Source organism: Heterodontus francisci, chromosome 26 (genome assembly GCF_036365525.1).
Source record: "Heterodontus francisci isolate sHetFra1 chromosome 26, sHetFra1.hap1, whole genome shotgun sequence".
NCBI lineage: Eukaryota > Metazoa > Chordata > Chondrichthyes > Heterodontiformes > Heterodontidae > Heterodontus > Heterodontus francisci.
The window spans coordinates 50,949,523-50,971,410 of record NC_090396.1 but is presented as its reverse complement, the minus strand read 5'-3'; the positions used below and the strand labels follow the sequence as shown (position 1 = coordinate 50,971,410).

Genomic DNA, 21,888 nt, shown 5'->3' with positions numbered 1-21,888 from the left:
GATCATCAGTTGTTATGTACCATCAGTGCTACTTATTCAACTAGAGAGACTTCATAGTAGGACACATGCACAACAAATACAGAGAAGTTGATGATACACTGGAGGCAAATTCACCAACAAAGCTCATCGGTAGCATTGCACAGATGAGTAAACTTAATTCACTTTTAGTAAACCTTGCAGTCTGTCATTCCTCTATTGTACAGAAAAGAAAGTGTCAGTTGTCCAAAGCCAAACAAACAAAACATACATAATAGACAGCAAAAACTAAACAGATAATTATGTGCAAAATAATATAAGCATGCTCAACTGTCAAGTTGGCTGAAAGAAAAGGGCAATGTAACATTCTCAATTCACATCTCCCAACCTAAGGTCTACTGCTGTTTCTGTGAAGTTTGTGTATAGTTTGGGGACTGTGTTGTGATACAGGACTTAGGTATATTCTCAATGGAGAGATAAAGAATAAAATGGTGAACTCCTAAGATATCCTCTATGGGTGACTGGTAAGTTTCTTTTGTAATGTTAAAGGGCAGAAGTGCCTTTCACTGTCCTGGTAGTGCAGAGTGAAGGAATGACTGATGCTTCAGCTTTTCCTGGACCAGATCACACATTTTAGATGCTGTCTCCTTTCATTCACTGTTCTACTGTCATTGACAGGTAGAGAACTCTGTTGATGTACATCCACTGCCTGGGATAGGATCTATTGCAAGTACTGCATCTATGTCATATGTGCTCCTGAGACATGCTTTTGTCCTCTTGCTAGATTTACACCATTTATCTTGTAAGGAGGAGGCAGAGACTCCATCCCTTAGATGGCCCCACAGAATTCCCAATGTCAGGCTGGGACCCAATGTATCCTGCTCCTGACCTGTTTGTCGACCTTCTCCCTCTAGAGTCTATTAATTTGTAATTATTGAACTAGTGAACAGAACCTCCCATATAACTCACAAACATCATTACCTAGCCACGCATTTATAGGATAGATTCGACACAACTTCGTTTTCCATTGAGTATTTTCTGGAGAACAATGAAATTGGCCTTGGTCTTCATATTACTGCCAGTTGAAAACTGTTCTAGATTTTGTTAAATTGGAGGGTGATTTTCAGCTTACATGTAAAAATGAAGCGATGATGAATAAAAATCATATGGCACATAGACCTGCTAATCTACCTATGGTTATCCCAGTGTTCAAACTTTTAGGTGGACCTCAATTTAGGTGGCCCCTGCCTGAAACAGGCGAGAACCTCATGAATATATGCGAATCAGAGTCAAATGATGTTGTCAAGACCTCAACCTCATTTTTGTCTTTGTCCACAATGATACCACCAGCTCCTCAGCCTTCCCACAAACCATGGGTGGTACAGGTTGGGAGCTGGCCATTTTCAATGGTATTTATGTGGATCCTCAGCTGCTTTCAAATAAAGTGCTGGAGAGTTTTGGGAGAGATTTTGTATTGTTGTGGTTTTTGGCTACTTAGACCATTACAAAATGGATGTAGAACATTCTGATCATTTAAGGGACCTGGCAACACACTTTGTTCTTCATGGTGGTCCTTCTGGCAATTCCATTCTGTCCAAAGAAGGGAAGCGTAATTAGAGTTGCAGCTGCATGGAGAACAGATAGAATCCTTACCCTCCCCACAGAGTTTATTGACCCAAGACAGCATACCTGCAGTTCCCATAGGAACAATGCAGAAGAAAGCTGTTCTTCTCTGGGGACGCTGTCATAGAGTAGTAGCACCTCCTGTAACAAGACTTGTAGAAGCTGCCACAGCCAACACAGCATTACTTAATGCAGCCAAGGCCACTGCAGTCCTGAACTTCTTTGCCTATGGCTCTTTCCAGGCTGCGAAAGGGGATATAAGTAACATCTGTCAGCCTGCAGTTCATGCTTGTATTAAACAGGTGACTGATGCATTTATATTGCAGAAATCCTTAATTCTTTGCCCTGCACAGCAAGTAAGAAGCTGGCTGTTTGAAGACAAGGACTATTACTGTCATTTCAGGAGCATACTCTCAGCGGCTCAATTGCACTAGAATCAGGTCCAGGGCTTAACTAGAACCCTCATTGAGCAGACCATTGGAGCCTCAAACAATTCCACTGCCTGACAGGCAAGGTCCGCTTTCTGCAATACAGACCACAGAGAGTATTCTGTATGTTAAAAGTTTTCCATATGCTGCATAAGTTTGCTCTGCAATGGAGCCACCATTAGACAAGGATTTTTAACATGTTGAGAGAGAGAACATTGATGACATGGAGGATGATGAGGAAGCAGGAGGGCTTCAATGTTTGCAGACAGAGCTCTTCAGCAACAGTTCACTGAAGAGCTCTTCAACTGAACAGTTCTAACTCCCCTTCATTAACAGTCACGCCCATATCTCTCCCAGTCCTTCCACCCTGAAATTCACATTGACATTCATGTTAACTAACATTTTGTCAGCTACTACAGGAACAATCTCTGCACACAAAGATTTCAAAAAGGATTATAATTTTATCGCTTTATAAAAAATGCCTAATATTAATTATTATCCTGGTGTGAGCTCCTAGTGTCTGTCCTAAGTGCCTTCTTACCTATTCTAATGCTCCACAAAGTGTTTCACCAGTGGCTTCAGCCTCAGTGGTGGAAGGCTTCTGTGGCTGAATCAAGGCCTCGTGAACTACCTATGGTCAGTGACCTCCAGGAGGTCAGCTTGACAACTGCAACACAGCAGCTGTCAAGGCAATTTGACCCAGCTGGCTTTCTGACACCAGGGTGGGCTTTCGTTCCAGTATGGTGAGGGTCCAGACATACTGTTAGCTTGAGAGATGGCAACATGTTCCCTTCCCATTGCATGACTGCCCCTGCTGTTAAGCTGCAGAACAGCACTCCCGCTGATCTGTGAGAAAGCAGACTGTAGGACATCCGTGATCCGATTCAAGCTCATATTTATTTTGTCTCCCTGCTTATCCAAGGTGGAAGGGATGGTGGAGCCCACAAGCTGCATGGTCCTGGTATAAACATTCCTTAGAGATGTAATTACTACTATAGTATCCATTGAGGTGATCACTCACTGCATGGTTGACTGCAGTGTTTAGATGCAATGACCCAGAACTTCACACAGTGTTCGTGGACTCCTCCAGAATATCCCATGTAGTTTATAAGCTGCCTGGCAGACAGTCTAGTGCACTGAGCAATTTTGCTGGTGCACAGAAAACATTTTTCCTTTAAAGGATGGTCCCCAAAGTCTGCATCTCTTCTACCAAGCTAATATATGAGCATGTTGTCCTGTGAGCTGTTTCCTGGCCATCCTTTTTATTTGCTCTTGCTTGTGTTCAGTGAATCACCCAGTGCATAACCCTCTAACACTATCTATACCATGTAGAGTGCCAATTTCTATACTGGTGTTTTGGAGAGTGAGCCCGAGTGACAGTGCAACTTCGGGAGGGTTCCTCCCCTCACTCAGTGTTTCTGGAACACCCGAGGCATCTGATTGATTTAAAGAAAAAGAAGAGGAGTTAGCAGATAACAAAGATAAACAGTAGCTGATGAGCAAAATGCATCACCAGGTTGTCATGCAGTGTGTATGAAAAAGCCAAGTAGAAATACAAAATGAAGGGAAGGTGTCCAGATACCTTTCTGCATGTGATGTGATCTCCAGCCTGAACATCTGCCCTCTGACAGTCAGTGTTGATGGCCACCTGCTCCATTGTTGTCAGAATGAGTATGGAGGCAGAACACTCTCCTGTTCTATTCCCCCTTCTACAAGAAGAGTGGAAGTGTATGCTCTATTGAAGAGTTTTGAAGATTTCCGAAGCAGCTCACAATAGCGGGTGCATGATGACAGGAAGAATTTGCAAGCGTGGCCAAGGGTTTGTCAGGGCAGTAGCAGATCTTGAGGGTGTGAGTTCAAGCAGAAGGAGACATGGGAGTGGGGGAGGAAAGGATTGATAGTACTGGGGCTAACATGGAATGGTGCAGGACTATGCAGAGAGTAAGAGAAATGTGAAGGAGAGTTGCAATTTGGCAGTCCTGCTGAGGTCATTATATTTTTTCTTGGCTCTGGGAACTATGCTGGTGCCTTTGACTTGCTCTGCCACCTGTCTCTATTGTTGCAGACACATTTGCCTAGATACTCTTGCTCTTGCTCTGAGCACCTCCATGGCTGCATTAGAAGATCTGGATGGCCCTGCATGAAGTCATGCTGCCTGCTGCTTCAGAAAATTGCATTCCATTCACCACCATTGAAAAGTGCACATCCCCTTTAAGACGGAGCCAGCTGTCCATTGGAAGGATAGTTAATGCTGAAAGCTTGCCATTATATATTAATGAGGTCTGACCACGAGAATGGCTGGGGCTTCTCGCTGACTGCACCAGGAAGGTGGAGCATACACCCCATCCGACACCTGCCTGATGTGTGTTCTACATCACATTATGTTTTCTTTACCTTTCACTCAATTGTGCTAAAAGTTGGAATGAGAATTTTGCTTCGATGAACTGCAAATCCATGTGTGTTTTATCACCCAATTTGAACTCATACCAGCTGTTGTTATGAAGGTAAGTCAGGTTACAGGCATGGATTGGCATATTTTCAATTATGTTAGTAAAATGCTGGAATTAATTGTTATTTCTAGTTAATCAGCTGTGACATTGCACACATAGTCAAACCAAGTGCAGTCTCAGGTCAAGTGAGGTTAGAGACCGGGGTATATTCGGATCGTTGCTTGCAGGAGTAATGTGGACCCTATTTTAAAATGATCCATTCTGTCCTTATTTTAATATTCTAATTTTAAATTTCTACGTTCATATTTAAAATGGAAGCTGCTTATTTTTTAAGCTTGTCACCCTGTAATTACAGAAAGTGCTGGAAATACTCAGCAGGTCTGGCAGCATCTGTGGAGAGAGAAGCAAAGTTAACGTTTCAGGTCTGTGACCTTTCATCAGATTTTAGTAAGGGAGAGGGCACTTCTAGGTGAAGGTGCCGTGTATCCAACTTTTTAAATGTTCAGTCAGGCCACCACTGTTGCAGGTGAGGGGGGAACCCCTCTACAGGCCAACATACGGCTGCTTCTGCATCCAAGCAGGTAGCAAGGGCCTATAGGTCTGCCAAGAGTGCTGGCCCCTGGAAAGCCACTGGGAGGCCTCTTCATGCACCTAAACTGTCCCCCGCTGCCTGCAGAAACCTTTAATTGACCTCTATAAGTTCCTAATGAGCCGAGTTGGCTACCTGCTGCATGTGGGTGGGTAGCCCTGCTGCCAGACCGCCATCATGCCTCCGCAAAAATGTCCTGGGGGCAGGTGGAGCCGGGGAATTGCACTCTGGCTGGCGAGCTATTTTTAGCTCCCACCTTGCACTCTGATCCCGACCCCAGTGGAGACTGAAATCCAGCCCGAGATCTTTAACAGATTATAGAAGAGTGCAGGGGGGAATGCGACTCAGTGACTTTGTGAAAACAGAAGTGAGTGTAAGGAGTGCATGAATGAGGGAAAGAGTGTGAGGGGTGGTGTGAGCTGAATGTAAACTGGGAGTGAGGGAGAAAGAGAGAGGAATAAGTTTGAGAAAATCATTGACTGTTGACTGTGGGGATGTATCAGGCTTCTTATGACTGCTTACCCCTAACTGTATGACTGAGATCAGAAAGGGAATGGGGTAATTTTCACTTTCACTGTTTGAGTGGTAAACTGGCAGAGAGAATTGCCTTCCTGTTATAGAACCTGCCTGGCTACATTCCTAGTCTCCCTTGCACACCTACATGCACACAAACATGCAATAAGCAGACTGCACGTAAATTGAGACTAAATCTCAAAGGAAGTAAAAGCTCTCACTTTTCTCCTCCACCTTTTCTGTCTGTTGTCTTCTGAAGCACGGATATGCAGTCCATGGTTGACAGCAACTCTCTAGTATCTTAAAGTGTCCATTCTTCATGCTACTCACTAGGCAACATCACTTCTGAGCCTGATCCAGTCTACTCAACATCGACAAAGACATATTTTCCAGCAGAAAAGCAATCAGGAATGGGAGCCAAGGCTGAATTTTCTTTGAAATCAATTGGCTGACTGTTGACCTGACTGAGGCCAGGTAATTCAGCATAAAGCAATGACTGTACTTGTGATCTTCAGGGTCTGTACGCTTAGTTCAGTCCTAAGCAGCACCTTTACTTACTAGACCATGAGAAGAGTAACATAAACTGCAATTTCTAATATAGCACTGCATAAATATAACTAGAAGAAAAACAAGATTCTTAATTTTTTACAAATACTACATATCCATTGGCCTAATAAAAAATATTAACCAGCAAATAGGAAAGGCTGCAATTTGCCTATAAATAAAACATTGTTTGTACAATCTCAGCAAAATTGGACAGGTAATAAACATACATCCAGTGACAATTATTAAAGGACATTTTTTAATTATCTTACCTAGTTACTTCCCTCCCAAACTCCAGACCTTCACAATCCCCCATTGTCTGACTATCCAGGCTCACCTGTCTCAAATCATTTTCACAGATACTGTAAATGGTATTCCTTGGTCTATCCTGCAGGTGATATGCTGAGGACCGAATGTGGACGCATTGCAAAAGAGAACTACTACACGCAACAGTTATCCTTCTCGTCTTGCAGCTAAACTGACAAAAACAGATATGGAATCAAGGCTGTCAGGACAATATTGTAGCTATCAAGTTACAAATTTCAAATGTATTGTTGGATGCATTCTGCAAAACTAATCCTCAACTGTTAGTTGGACAATATTTATTTAGGCAGGGATTATGAAGGTCTTCTAACTTTGATATGCTTCATCAGTGGTGTTTACCACCAAAAGTAAGGCTGAGTTGAACCGTGGCCCTGAAACCAATATTTTGGTGTTGAGTTGAATAAATCAATTTTCTGAGTAAAGTTGTTTCCACAAGTGACTTAATTTCTTTTACATTCCTCTGGTATTATTCACCTTATTTCTCCTCCCTTGGGCAAATGATTCATGCTGGGGTGTAGTTCCAGAGGTGGTGACATCCCTCTCCCGACATGATCAAGCCTGAACAGTAACGACTGACAGGCCAATCAACTGTACAACAAGGACTTGTATTTATTCAGCACCTATATCATAGAAAGCATCCCAGTATGCTTTCACAGAGGTGCAATGAAAAATGTTTGCTAAGCTGATGAAGGAAAGAAAAGCAGCGGAAACAATATCTTAGGCAAAGATTAGCTTTAAATGAGGGTCTTAAAGGAGAAAAAAGAGATAGAGAGGCAGATGGGTTTAGCAAAGGAATTCTATAACGACGGGACCTTGGCAACTGAAGGCACAGTCACCAATGGTGGAGTAAAGGAAGAGAGGAGATACACAAGAGGCCAGAGTCAAAGGAATTCCAAGTGTTTGAGGGTGAGAGGGGGGGGTGGGAATTGGTGGCTATAAGTCTGGAGAAGATCCTAAAAATAGGGAGGGGTGAGGCCGTAGAAGGATTTAATCTTAAGGATAAGAATTTTAAATTTGAGATTCTGGGGGACTGGAAACCAATGTAGGTCAGCAAAAAGAGTAGTGATGGGCAAGGACACTTGGTGTGGCATAGGATATGACAACAAATTTGTGAATGAGCTGAAGTTTATGGAGAATGGTAGAGCACTAGAATAATTGAAAAAGACATGCGTGCAGTCAGTCTAGTGAAACCCAATCATGTCTTCATTTGAAATTCACACAAATGAGCTACCAAAGTGATGGGGGTGTGGGGAGGGGAGGAATTGCTGGGTATCAGTCATGTAATGCATTCACTGATTGAGTTACTGAGAGGGCAAAATGAAGATATTTAGGGCCTGATTTTATTCCAGTGATGGGGGTCCCAGCAGCAGGCCGGAAGGTGGGGGAGATTCCGCCTCAGCCCTGTTTTGGTCCCCCATTGCAATTTCACAGCGGTCAGCCAAATAACTGCCCGGCATCAGGGACACGCATCCCTTTAAGGGGACAAACTCCTGCCTTTAGAGCTGCCGGCCAATCAGAGGGCCCACAGCTCTGCAGTACCAGCAGCGCCCCTGGCAGCGGTGGGCACTGCCAGTATTGTAGGAGGCCTGCAGAGGACAAGATGCCAGAGACCCTGGGACGCTGGGGCCAGTCAGGCAGGCAGGCGAGGGGGTGCCGGTGGTGGGGGAGGTGGGTTGGTAAGGAAGGCGGGGGGTTTCTCTGTGAGGGCAGCCATTGCCATCCGGTGGGGGGCCCTCCGGGGTCCATGGATTGCTCCTAGAGGAGCAACTACATCACATCGAGCCCGTTAGGAGGCACGGCAATGCCTCCACACAGCGGGAGGCCCCTCTGCCTTCAATAAAATTGGAGTGGAGGCAGGATGTTGCCCTCAAGTGGCCATTAATTGGCCACTTAAGGACTTTAATTGGCCTGGGGCAGAAAGGCCGTCCTCAGCCTTACCTACCCTGGACAAAATGGCAGGGGGCCAGGACAATGTTGGGCATGCTGCCCAACGCCAGCCCTTGCCATTTGGTGTTCCTCATGCCTCCGTTCCCATCTCCAAGGGCAGGATAAAATACTGCTCTTAGTGTTCAAGTGATATTTCTAAGTGTATTGCCCATATTTCCTGAGTTTTGGCTCTAGTTAGGATGCTACAAAATATTGGTAGAAGCGGAGATAGTGGAGGTAATAGTTGGGAGGAAAATTGATAGGAAGAATATATTGGAAAGGCTGGCTATGCTTAGAGTGGATAAGTCGCCTGGTCCAGATGCCTTTCATCCCAGGTTGCTAAAGGAAGTGGGAGTGGAGATAGCAGAAGGGCTCGCCATAATCATCCAATCTTCCCTGGATACAGGCAAGGTGCCAGAGGATTGAAGAGTGGCAAATGTGACACCCATATTAAAGAAAGGGTGTAAGGGCATCTCTAGTAACTACAGGCCAGTCAGTTTAAAATCTGTGGTAGGTATGGTTTTAGAAATAATAATCGGGAAAATATCAAAAGGCACATTGAGAGGTTTCAGTTAATTAAGGAGAGCCAGCACAGATTTGTAAAAGGCAGATCATGCTTGACTAATCTAATTGATTTTTTTGATAAAGTGACAGAGAAGGTTGATGAAGGAAAAGCAATGGATGTTGTCTATATAGAGTTTTAAAAAGCCATTGACAAAGTACCAGATAAAAGGCTGGTTACCAAAACTGAGGCTTACGGAACAGGAAAATCGGAGTCAGCTTGGATAAAAAAATTGGCTTAAGGACAGAAAACAGTTCGTCATGGTAAATGGTTATTGGATGATGGTAGACAGTGGTGTTCCCCAAAGTTCTGTGCTAGGATCACTGCTTTCTTTCATATATATAAAATTTCAAAATTTGTCGATGATACCAAATTTGGAGGTATGTCAGACATAGGATGATGCCAATCGACTGCAACAGGGCATAGATAGGCTAGCAGAATGGGAAAACAAGTAGCAGATGGAATTTAATACAGAGAAATGTGAGGTGATGCATTTTGACAAAAGGGATAGGGAGAGGCAATGTAGACTAAATAGCACAGTTCTAAAGAGTGTGCAGGGACAGAGGGACTTGGGGGTTCATGTGCATAGATCTTTGAAAGGACATATTGAGAGAGTAGTTAGCAAAGCATATGGGATCTTGGCTTTATAAATAGAGGTATTGAGTACAAAAGCAAAGAAGTTATGCTCAACCTTTATAAAGCTCTGGTTAGGCCACAACTAGAGTATTTCATCCAGTTCTGGTTAGGAAGGATGTTTGGGTCCCTGAGAGGGTGCAGAGGAGATTTACCAGAATGGTTCCAGGGATGAGAGATTTTAGCTACAAGGTTACGTTGGAAAAACCAAGGTTGTTCTCCTTGGAGCAAAGGAGATTGAGGGATATTTGATAGAGGTGTACAAGATTATGACAGGATTAGATAGGGTGGACAAAGAAAAACATTTCCCATTAACTGACGGTACTAGGACTATGGGGCACAGATTTAACGTTTTGGGCAAGAGATGCAGGGGAATATTAGGAAGAACTTTTTTATGTAGTGAGTGATAATGCCCTAGAACTCGCTGCCTTCAAGCTGGTGGAAGCAGAGACGATCAATGATTTCAAAAAGAAATTGAATGTGCCCTTGATGGAAATAAACCTGCAGGCCTACAGGTATAAAACGGGGGAATGGGACTGATTGGATTGCTATCGGAACACAGGAACATAGGAGCAGGAGTAGGCCATTCAGCCCTTCGAGCCTGTTCTGCCATTCTAGATCATGGTTGATCGTCTACCTCAATGCCATATTCCCGCATTATCCCCATATCCCTTGATGTCATTAGCAATTAGAAATCTATCGATCTCTGTCTTGAACTTATTCAGTCACTGAGCTTCCACCACCCTCTGGGGCAGAGAATTCTTAAGATTCACCACCCTCTGAGTGAAGAAGTTGCTCCTCATCTCAGTCCTAAATGGCTTGCCCTTTATTCTGAGATTGTGTCCCTTGGGTCTAGACCCCACAGCCAGGGGAAACCTCCTTTCTGCATTCTACTCTATCTATCGCTTTAAGAATTTTGTAAGTTTCTATGAGATAGCCTCTCATTCATCTAAACTCCAGAGAACACAGGTCCAGTCTCCTCAATCTCGTTAAAGGCTAACAGACCATTTGCCTTCCTAATTGCTTGCTGCACCTGCATGCTCACTTTCAGTGACGAGACAGAGAGCCGGCATGGACTCGATGGGCCAAATGGGCTGAATGGCCTCCTTCTGTACCGTTATGACACTATGCCTCTATGATTTTTAGGTAGACTTTGGTTTGTTTCTTTATCTTTAGGTAGGAAGTTTATATTGTGTTACATTTTGCATTCAATTTTAATTATTTTGGAATTTTGAATTCTGATGGCATGGAGCCATTCTTGCGGTTGTTTTCCAGTCCGAACAGTAGATCTTTCAGACTCCAGACTGATACTGTAACTATCACTATGCCATCTATCTAAAGCAAAATGTTTATACTTTTCCCTCCTATGGTCCTCATGGGAAGTTATACCAACTGACCATCAATCTTGTGTCTGATTTTTATTCCCCTGATAGAGAATTAATTGAGCTCCAACTACAACACAGGCCAATAAGCTGAATAAAAGGGGGAAATACATTTTAACTATGGTTGTCTATTATCGAAGGGGATAAAAAAATCACATAATCAAATGAAAAATTACAATAAATAATGTGTTAACTCCACCCACTGAAGTGAAGCACATATTCAGCACGGTTCTAATATTGGGTAATACTGGTTAGCAACTAATGAGGTGTTAAAGCGATGCTTTTAGATAAACAATAAAGAGATGAGCATTAACAAAATACCAGTTACCAATTTTGCTGAGGAAGCTGTCCATAATTAATGACATGTTTATAGCTTTGTTTATATTGCACTTAGTAAGCTGCTAGGGCCACTCGTTCCTGATGACTATACTGGGTCTCCCCAGTTACTGATCATAGAAAATCCCACACATTTACTCTAACACCCCACTAAGCGCAATATAAAAGCAACTTATTCTATAGAACTACCAGTAAAATTGGTTCTGGGACATTTTGGGAAGGATTTTCCAGCGGCTTCGGAACCCAGACGGCAGGACCAAATGGGGGTCCCAAGCCCACACTTGCTGGCAGCACGGCTGAAGGTGCAATCTTCCTGGAGCTGGCCTCTTAATTGGTTGCCTCCGCGTTTGGCGTCCTATTAAAGATGGTGGGCAGACTCTCAATGAGATCCCAATCAGAGGGCCGGCGGCTCTGCTGGAGCCTTAGCAGCCCTACTGGGAGAGGTGGATACTGCTAAGGTAGGTCAGGGCCCACGAGGGCACCTCAACATGGAGGCATCCTCAGACGCATGAATACAAATTAAAAATTAAGAGGGCTGAAGCCATTAGGCCCCTCCAAGTGGAGGGGAAACCCCTCCAGATGAATCATTGGGTCGCAGGCGCGGCCTTTCTTGTCCGCAGCCCCGTCTATAGTACGTTGGTACATGGAGGCGTCAGCTCTGATAGGCTCTCGAGCTGGCCACAGGGAGGCTGCCTCTATTGAACTGGCAGCCTCCACCCACGGTGGGGGCGCTGCTCCACCACCAGAAAAGTGCTGGCAAGGTTGTGAAATCGCCTCTAATCCCAGCCATCCCTGGGAAAGTTTCCCAGTTCTGGGAACCCATTGGGGAGCTATCCCAACATGGCTCCCCACCGTTTTCCCAGCAACCATTCCCCCACAACCCCCCCACCCTCCCAACTCAACCTCCAAGCCTGTCATTATGGGGCCGGAAAAAATTAGCCCTTTGAGGCCACTGGTAATTCTGAATTTTCCTCATTTGCACAGTGGGGTTGATCCAGAGCGTAAGCAACAACACAGAAAATTCAGAAAGAACGGAAATTAAATAACTTGGGGGAAAAGGATTCAAGAAGCTGCACAATAGAAAAATTACCTGCATCCGAATGCTAATTCCTGAAAAGTGAAGTAACTTTAGTTAATGGGAATTGGCTTTAATTGTCTCCTGTTGCCTACTGTGCTTGTTCTTGTAATTTATGGCTTTAATGAATGTTATGCCAAGTTGCCAAAATACATTTGGAATTGCTTTTATTTGTATCTGAGATGAAAAGTTACATAATATTCTTTGATGAATAATGTTAAGGTTCAGGCAAATAAGTATTATGCAATGTGCTATTTCACTGAATAATATGAAGACTTATTAAAAGGAGCTGTGCTTTCATAGTACATGCATATAAAAGACTCATGGAATAGAAATGGTTTATGTTGACCCACAATAATAATATCTTGATAGCCAAAATGTCTGAAGAAAGATGGTACTTTAAGGGGTTTAATTAGTGAAGAAACCATAGCAATATGTTAAGAATCATAGACGTTTATAGCACAGAAGGAAGCCATTTGGCCCATTACATCCGTGCTGTTTTCTTGCTGGGCAATGTAAAACTAATTCAACTGCCCTGCTCTCCTCTCACAGCCCTGTATCTTCCTCTGCTTCAAATATTTATCCAATTTTCCCTTAGGTCTAGTGGTACCCGCTTCAGCCACTCCCACAACAATCCTGTGTAAAGAAGCTTCTCCTCACCCTCTCGGTGACAATTTTAAATTGATGACCTCTTGTTACTCACTCTTTAACTAGAAGAAATTGTATTTCCCTACTCACTCTATCACAACTCTTCAGAATTTTAAAAACCTCTATTAAATCTCCTCTTAGCCTTCTCTGCTGTATTGGAAACAGCCCCAGTATCTCACAGATCTCATAACTATTGTTTCCCATCCCTGGTATCACTCTGGGGAACCTATATTGGTTTTAATGTATTTTCTATAATGGGATGCTCAAATCTGCACGGAGCACTCTAACTGTGGTCTAATCAATGTTTTCTGCAAATTCATCATTACTACTTTTGAACCCTATGCCCCAACTTATAAAACCCCCTACATTTCTGTTAGCCTTTGTTATGGTTTTATTTGCCTGCACTTGGATTCTCAGAGAAATATGTATTTGAATTCTAGGTTTCTCTGTTGATCAACACCCCTCATTGTCTTTCGACTGAGTGCATACTCCTTTGTCTTTATCCCTTAAAGTGTATTACCTCATACTTATCATTTATTGCAACTATCACCTCTCTGGCCATTCTGCTAACCTGTCTATGGCTTCCTGAAGTCTTTAACAGTCCTTCTCACTGTTTTGCAAACCCTCTGTGTTAGTATCATCAGCAAATTTCAAGATTGTGTTCCTTATACCCAGGTCCAAATGTTCTTTATATCGAGTGCATTCCCAAGGTTGCAGCACTTCCAACACTTCTCCAGTCTGAACAACACTCATTTATTCTAATGCCATGTTTCCTGTCTATCAGTCAACTTGCAATTCATGCTCCTACATTTCCTCTTACAACGTATTCCTGATTCTTTTCTAACAAGGCTCTTGTGATACACCTTATTGAATGCCTTCAGAAGATGCATATACACTATATTCCCTTTATCTACTCAATCGGTCACTTCTTCAAAAAATCTCTATTAGGTTAGTCAAACAAATTGTCGTAAAGATTTTCTTTTTCAGAAGGTTACTGTAGAAGTAAGAAAAAAATCCACATTTAAAGTAAAGAAAACCAATTTTTTGCTTTTAACCCATATTTGGAAGAAAACTGCTGTATTTTATATACACTAAAAATAAACCAATTAAAAATAATTTGCAACACAATAAAAATAAAATTTCACTTTCTAGTGCTTAGTACTAGTGCTCAGAGCCATGTTGTGAGGGCAGAGCAATAGTTTAATCTGCATTCAGTTCCTAATTTGAACTGAACCTAGCAGAGATTGTGGTGTCTGCTTATGGGGGTGGGGGGGGGGGGAGGGGTGGATGCGGGGGGTGGGGGGCGGGGGGGGTGGTAGGGATGCGGGGGGTGGGGGGTGGGGGGTGGGGGGGGGGTGGGGATGCGGGGGGTGGGGGGCGGGGGGGTGGTGGGAATGCGGGGGGTAGAGGATTCATTCTGTTGCTCTCCAGCACGTCCTAGCATTTGGTTATAGGAACATTTGTGGCAGTTTGGGCCTACTTTAATTGAACCAATTGGGAGGCCCTGAGTTGCCACAGTGTCACCTGACAGGAGCCAGCATCACAAGCGCCCCTTGAAGCACCGCTGATATAATTTAAAAAATGTGGTCCAATCAAAGAAAAAGATGCTTAAAATAAAGCAACAAAATCCCAACTAAACCAAAAGGAGCATTTGTAACTAAATCATGATGTTCTTACCAGTGTTTATTAAGTACTGTGTTTAAGCATCAACCACTGCACATTTCCAACCTCACAAAAGCTTTTGACTCTGTCAAGTATGAGGACATAAGGAGAGCCTTCCTCAAATTTGACTGCCCTCAGAAATTTGTTACCATCTTTTGCTTACTACATGATAACATGCAAGCCATGATCCTTACTAACGGGTCCATCACAGACCCTATCTCAGTGAAGACTGGTGTCAAACACGACTTTGTCATCGCATCAACCCTCTTCTCCATCTTCCTCACTGCAATTCTGCAGCTCACCTCCAGCAAGCTCCCCACACGAGTGGAGATAACCTACAGGATTGACGGGAAATTGTTTAACCTTCTTTGCGTCCATTGCAAAACTAAGGTCACTCCGACCTCAGTACACAGACGACTCTTGCATATGTGCTTACTCGGAAACTGAGCACCACTCATTGTTGACTCCTTCACTGAAGTATATGAGAGGATGGACCTTACTTTAAACAGTCAGAAAACTAAGGTCCTCTTCCAACCCGCTCCTACAGCACACCATCATCCCCACCACCACCCCCCTCCACCCCTCCGCCATTGATCAAGATCCACAACGAGACCCTGGAAAAGATGGACCACTTTTCAAATCTCGGGATGCTCCTCTCAACGAAGGACCAGAACATCAAATCCAGGCCTAAGGTCATGGTTTATCAAGTAGCAGTGATCTCCACATTCCTATATGCATCAGAGACTTGGACAATCTACAGCAAGCACCTTAAGGCAGTAGTGTAATACCACCAACACTGTCTCCACAAAATCATTCCAATTTGTCGGTAGGATAGTCAGTCTAATGTCAGCATCCTCTCCCAAGTCAACACTCCCAGCATTGAGGTGTTAATCACCCAAAACCATCTTCGTTGGGCAGGTCATATCATTCGCATGTCTGACACCAGGCTCCTGAAACAACTGCTCTACTCCAAGCTTCGCCGCAGCAAAAGACTCCCAGGAGGACAGAGGAAACGCTTTAGGGACATTTTCAAGGCATCCCTGAAGAAATCTAACATACCCACTGACTCATGGGAATCCCTGGCCCATGACTGCCCAAAATGGAGAAAGAGCATTTGGGAAGGTACCGAGCGCCTCGAGTGACTTTGATGGGAGCACATGGAGGCCAAGTCCAGGCAGTGGAAGGAACGTACAGCACCCTCCCCCAAGCAACTCATCTACTCAATCCTTCAAACATCACCTGCCCCACATATGGTAGAGTCTACAAATCGCACATTAGGCTCGTTAGCCATCTTAGAATGCATTGAACCAGAGTGGAAGTAAGTCATCCTCGATCCCGAGGGACTGCCTAAAAGAGATTAAGTACTCTATTCCTTGTAGTGACCGCTGGTTGCAGAAGGCCTCAAATGTACCAGGGAGAAATGGCTGCACCAAGCACCTCAAAGATTATGAGTAATTTATAATGTCTCTGCCTTAAGCTTGTTTATGGTGTTATATTCTTGTTCAGAAAGCTTTTGAGTAAATAATACATAATATGATGTATTTGCAATGCTTTCAAGTTTACAAAAACTCCCTTGTTTTGTTTTCTCTGAAGGAAAATTGTACATATAAAATACTTTTTGTTGTGGTGCCAAAATTTCACAGAACTCCAGCAAAGTCCACTGCGATTCAAATTTGGGCAGAACTGAGGATTAATAATCAGAGACATGACAATTCAGAGTTCACCCGTTTGAGTGAATATCAAAACACTGCCCTTATATGCAGCAGATGATTAAATGTCTTACTCAGTAATGAACTAGTACACTCTCCTGTGTATTTGATTATACACTAGATCAAAACAGGGGGTCACAAACTACAGTTACATTTGCTAAAAGTTACTTCTGATGTATGCGGAAACATACAGTGGCAGTTAAGCTCCCTAATAATGCCATGATTAAGCTACTATGAAACTAGATCTGCATAATAACATCAAAAAGAAACTTAAAGTTAAGACTTGGTACTCAACAGCAGTGTTATTCAATAGTTTGCATTGGCATGTCATAAAGTACATCTGTCTGCGTATAAGAGGTAGCAATTCCTCTGCCTGACAAATACCTTCTACACTCCGGTGTTGTGTTGTGTTGTCATCATGCCACTGGCATGTTGCTATTTATAAGACTCTGTTTCCCATTCATCATTTGAATAGGAAGCAGGGACTATTTATTTGAAATGTGACTATAGCCAAAAGTAATTTGCACACTTGGAACCTAATATGGTGATTAAGACATTTTATGTCACAACCCTGCTGTTCTGGGTTTGCATTCTCCCAGCTCTGCCTGTACAAATATACTGGCCACACTTGCAATGTTTTTTTGTCAATTGTTAGCCAGATGTTGAGGGAACCTAAAACCGAAGCAGACTCTCTTGATCTGGGGCAATTACGATTTTTATTGGCTACCCATGGTGTCATATTATCATTGTAGTTATAACTTGGACCAGCTAAAGGAGGTAGAAGCAATTATGAATCAAAGAAAATTAGAACTTTTAAAATAATACATATTTACAATTACTCTGTGCTGGGTAAGGATGGATTTGCCTTGTCTCATCTAAATGTTCACATTGGCTGTCAATACAAACTTCCTAATGTTCTGTGCCAGATACCAAAATATGATCGACTAGAGCATAGTTGACATATCCTTCATTGGTGATAGGTGAATAATCTAAAAGAAGTCATACAGTCATAGAGTCATAGAGTCATACAGCACAGAAACAGGCCCTTCGGCCCATCGTGTCTGCCGGCCATCGAGCACCTAACTATTCTAATCCCATTTTCCAGCACTTGGCCCGTAGCTTTGTATGTTATGGCATTTCAAGTGCTCATCTAAATACTTCTTAAATGTTGTGAGGGTTCCTGCCTCTACCACCTCTTCAGGCAGTGTGTTCCAGATTCCAACCACCCTCTGGGTGAAATTTTTTTTCCTCAAATCCTCTCTAAACCTCCTGCCCCTTACCTTAAATCTATGCCCCCTGGTTATTGACATCTCCACTAAGGGAAAAAGTTTCTTCCCATCTAACCTATCAATGCCCCTCATAATTTTGTATATCTCAATCATATCTCCCCTCAGCCTTCTCTGCTCTAAGGAAAACAACCATAACCTTTTCAGTCTCTCTTCATAGCTGAAATGCTCCAGCCCAGGCAACATCCTGGTGAATCTCCTCTGCACCCTTTCCAGTGCAATCACATCCTTCCTATAGTGTGGTGACCCGAACTGTACACAGTACTCCAGCTATGGCCTAACTTGCGTTTTATACAGCTCCATCATAACCTACCTGCTCTTATATTCTATGCCTCAGCTAATAAAGGCAAGTATCCCATATGCCTTCCTAACCATCTTATCTACCTGTGCTGCTGCCTTCAGTGATCTATGGACAAGTACACCAAGGTCCCTCTGACCCTCTTTACTTCCTATGGTCCTACCATCCATTGTATATTCTCTTGCCTTGTTAGTCCTCCCAAAATGCATCACCTCACACTTCTTAGGATTAAATTCCATTTGCCACAGCTCTGCCCATCTTACCAGCCCATCTATATCATCCTGTAATCTAAGGCTTTCCTCCTCACTATTTACAACACCACTAATTTTCATGTCATCTGCGAACTTACTGATCATACCTCCTGTATTCATGTCTAAATTATTAATGTACACTACAAACAGGAAGGGACCCAACACCGATCCCTGTGGTACACCACTGGTCACAGGCTTCCACTTGCAAAAACAGCCCTCGACCATTACCCTCTGCCTCCTGCCACTAAGCCAATTTTGGATACAATTTGCCAAATTGCCCTGGATCCCATGAGCTTTTACCTTCTTAACCAATCTTCCATGCGGGACCTTATCAAAAGCCTTACTGAAATCCATGTAGGCTACATCAACTGCTTCACCCTCATCTACACATCTAGTCTCTGGCTCGAAAAATTCAATCAAATTAGTTAGACACGATCTCCCCCTGACAAAGCCATGCTGACTATTCCTGATTATTCCCTACCTCTCCAAGTGGAGATTAATCCTGTCCCTCAGAATTTTTTCCAATAGTTTCCCAACCACTGATGTTAAACTCACTGGCCTGTAATTACCTGGTTTATCCCTGATACCCTTCTTGAATAACAGTACCCCATTCGCTGTCCTCCTATCCTCTTGTTGCCAGAGAGGATTTGAAAATTTGTGTCAGAGCCTCTGCTATCTCCTTCCTTGCCTCACATAACAGCCTGGGATACATCACATTTGGGCCTGGGGATTTATCCACTTTTAAGCCCGCTAAAACATCTAATACTTCCTCCCTTTCAATGCTAATATGTTCAAGTACACCACAATCCCCCTCCCTGATCTTTACACCTACATCATCCTTCTCCATAGTGAACACAGATGAAAAGTAATCATTTAAAACCTCACCTATGTCCTGCGGCTCCAAACACAGATTGCCACTTTGGCCCCTAATGGGCCCTACTCTTTCAACAATAGTCAACAATAGTCATAATCACTGTCCAAATCTGCAAGTATCCGCTCGGGTATGATCTCATGAACAAAGAGAATAAAATGAATAGGAAAGAAAGATTTGCATTGATTATAGCAACTTATCACATCTCAGGCACTACCACGGCAACCAGTTGCTACAGCAGCTTAGCAACAGGCGCCAAAGTCAAAAACAACAACTCATCGCATCACTTGGCAGCTTCATGTGTGGCACTTGTCGCAGAACCTGCCTCTCGAGGATTCACAGCCATCAGCAAAGGTGCACTAAGAGAAGACACCCCACCTAAATGGATTGTTTGCTGCATGTCCATCATCTTTCGTATTTGGACAGATGCTAACCAAACATCTCAGAAATATCTCAAAATGCTTCACACAATAAATTAACTTTTTAAGCAACTACTGTTATGTAGGCAATGCAGCAGCTAGTTTGTGCAAAGCAAAATCCCACAATGATTGAAGTTTCCTGAAGGAGGAATATTGGCAAAAACACCATAAGAACTCCCTGATTTTCTTTGAATTGCACCATGGAATCTCTAAAATTTGCCTGAACCACCAGAAGATGGAGGGTGGCAAATGTTGTGCCCCTGTTCAAGAAAGGGAATAGGAACAACCCTGGGAATTACAGGCCAGTTAGTCTTACTTCGGTGGTAGGCAAGTTGATGGAAAAGGTGCTGAGGGATAGGATTTCTGAGCATCTGGAAAGACACTGCTTGATTCGGGACAGTCAGCACGGTTTTGTGAGGGGTAGGTCTTGCCTCACAAGCCTGATTGAATTCTTTGAGCAGGTGACCAAGCAAGTGGATGAGGGTAAACCAGTGGATGTGGTGTACATGGATTTTAGTAAGGCATTTGATAAGGTCCCCCATGGTAGACTTATGGAGAAAGTCAGGAGGCATGGGATAGTGGGGAATGTGGCCAGTTGGATTAAGAATTGGCTAACTGATAGAAGGCAGAGAGTGGTCTTAGATGGTAAATACTCAGCCTGGAGCCCAGTTACCAGTGGCGTGCCACAGGGATCAGTTCTGGGTCCTCTCCTGTTTGTGATTTTTATTAACGACTTGGATGAGGAAGTCGAAGGGTGGGTCAGTAAATTTGCAGATGATACAAAGGTTGGTGGAGTTGTGGATACCGAGGAGGGCTATTGTCGTCTGCAAAGGGACTTGGATAGGTTGCAGTGCTGGGCTGAAAAGTGGCAGATGGAGTTTAACCCTGAAAAGTGTGAGGTCGTCCATTTTGGAAGGACAAACACGAATGCAAAATACTGGGTTAACGGTAGGGTTCTTGGGCATGTGGAGGAGCAGAGAGACCTTGGGGTCTATGTGCATAGATCGTTGAAAGTTGCAACTCAAGTGGATAGGGCTGTGAAGAAGGCATATGGGGTGTTAGCGTTCATTAGCAGAGGGATTGAATTTAAGAGCCGTGAGGTGATGATGCAGCTGTACAGGACCTTGGTAAGGCCTCATTTGGAGTACTGTGTGCAGTTCTGGTCGCCTCATTTTAGGAAGGATGTGGAAGCCTTGGAGAGGGTGCAGAGGAGATTTACCAGGATGTTGCCTGGAATGGAGAATAAGTCTTACGAGGAAAGGCTGAACATTCTAGGCCTCTTCTCATTAGAACGGAGAAGGATGAGGGGTGACATGATAGAGGTTTATAAGATGATCAGGGGAATAGATAGGGTAGACAGTCAGAAACTTTTTCCCCGGGTGGAGCAAAGCGTTACAAGGGGTCATAAATTTAAGGTGAAGGGTGGGAGATATAAGGGGGATGTCAGGGGAAGGTTCTTTACCCAGAGAGTGGTCGGGGCATGGAATGCCTTGCCTGGGGAAGTTGTTGAGTCAGAAACTTTAGGGACTTTCAAACGGCTTTTAGATAGGTATATGGATAAAGGAGAATGATGGGGTATAGATTAAATTGTCCTTGACAGAGGACAAAGGATCGGCACAACATCGTGGGCCGAAGGGCCTGTTCTGTGCTGTATTTTCTATGTTCTATGTTCTATGTTCTAAGATGCTAACCGGACTGTTATTTAGTATCTTACCCATAGGGAGGTGCCTGCAACAATACAGCACATCTCAGTACTGCATCAGAGTGTCAGCCTGGTTTATGTGATCAAGGCTTGGAGTTGCGCTTGAACCCATAACTTTCTGATTCTGAAGTGAGACCGCTACCATGTGAGCCAAGCTGACATCTGAGCCAAACTGAACATCAACACACTGCCATCATTGTCATATTGTGCATGTTTTGAGCATTTGACTATACTGTTGCTACTTTGTTATGTTTGATTCACCAGAACTCAAAAAAATGCAACAAATTAGAACGCAGAACAAAAAAAAAAATCATATAATGGCCCTGTTCAAGAATAATAAAAGAGCCCAAGGCTTTCCCTTGCACTATGACTATGATTTCATCCATATCATTCCATTTCTCTCCTGTCCCCCTCCCTCTGTAGCACCCCACCCCTCAAACAGGGACCTGCTTTACATTAATGGATCCTTATAAATTTCAGCATGTTGATGGGGTGACAACATCACTAACTTGTTGAAAGTTTCTTTCAGTTGGATCAGTCACTTTGTTTTCTATGAAGGCAATTTTTAACGGATTGAGGATTGAAGAAATATTTCATGGAATTCATGAAGAAATATATAATGGAAAAATGGAAACATAGGACATTTTAACTTTTTTCCACATGGATACTACAAAAAACACAT

At 43.4% G+C, this 21,888-nt stretch overlaps 1 protein-coding gene and 1 long non-coding RNA gene across 3 annotated transcripts in view; one reads left to right on the top strand and one right to left on the bottom strand.

Annotated features, from left to right (window-relative positions):
- LOC137384331 (uncharacterized) overlaps window positions 1–6,797 on the top strand; it is a 28,613-nt gene extending 21,816 nt beyond the window's left edge. The window contains exon 3 of the long non-coding RNA XR_010977572.1: window positions 6,517–6,797. This is a non-coding gene — a long non-coding RNA (uncharacterized lncRNA). The remainder of the gene's footprint in view (window positions 1–6,516) is intronic.
- bahcc1b (BAH domain and coiled-coil containing 1b) overlaps window positions 1–21,888 on the bottom strand; it is a 476,710-nt gene that overhangs the window by 272,843 nt on the left and 181,979 nt on the right. The window lies entirely within an intron of this gene.